The sequence below is a fragment of the Rhea pennata genome, chromosome 1, assembly GCF_028389875.1.
Source record: "Rhea pennata isolate bPtePen1 chromosome 1, bPtePen1.pri, whole genome shotgun sequence".
Lineage (NCBI taxonomy): Eukaryota > Metazoa > Chordata > Aves > Rheiformes > Rheidae > Rhea > Rhea pennata.
The window spans coordinates 28,997,712-28,998,827 of record NC_084663.1 but is presented as its reverse complement, the minus strand read 5'-3'; positions in this window follow the sequence as shown (position 1 = coordinate 28,998,827).

The window sequence follows — 1,116 nt, the reverse complement described above, 5'->3', positions numbered from 1 at the left end:
TGGGCTCTCCGATATGAACTGAGAGAGAGCTGTACAACTAGTAGCAGCTGATATTTGAGACACTGTGGTTTAAAACATGGATTAATGTTACAGTTGACATTGCAAAAGGGAGTCAGGCCTATTAATAGATTCTATGGTGTGTTAGCTATGTTGGTCTGGTCTCCAATCTGATAGTATTAAGTGTAATAGTTTCAATGATATGTTTCATATATTGTATTCCCTATTTTATATAGCTTTATGTGCAAAGAAATAAATATTTAAAATCTAACTTCTTTGAACTGTTAGACTGGCCAAATGAAGCTATTTTTAGAACATCAACTTACATTGCAAAACAAATTCATCACATTGCACAAATGAGGAGGTACTAATCTCCTATTAAGGCATATACTTTATCAGCTAAATAGTTTCTATGTTGTAAATGATTCCTGTGTTCATTTTCAAGGTCATTATTTATAGTGTTTTCAGATATAAAAGTGCAATTTCACATTCTGCCCCAACTTTATATCATGCTAACTCAGTGGGCCAGATCCTAGGGCTATGCCAACTTATTCTAGCTAAGGATAAGCCATCGCAACTTAATGAACCAGCAATGAAATAAAACACTGAAGTGAGTACATTAGAGATGAACTTGTAATGCACCTCTGTAAATATGACAATTTGCCACTAATTATATTATGAATTCATCTATTGCTAGTCTGCATTTAGTATTATTCAGATAAATGGAGAGAAAAGCAAGGCATAGAATTAACTTGTGTAGCTAACCCTGAAACACAAACCCTGTGCCACACAGCTGTAAACAAGGGGAAGAAACTCACTGCATGGTTCGAAGGGTTTTCAACCTCTGAGCATAGCTTTCCATGATGTGAAATGAAACTGTGGCATCTCAATCAACTTAATCATTTGGCATTTGGCTTTTTACTTTGATGGCATCCCACATGTAGAAAGATGCAGCATTCATGGGACCAAGACCATGAACTTAAAATGTCACATTTTTCCTTCATATTACCTATCCTCTTCTGTTTCCACTATGTCTCTCTCAAAGGCTAAGCCTAGAAGCTAATGATGCAGTATAAGCTAATAAATATAGCAGGACTTGCTTTGAATTAGCCAGATCAG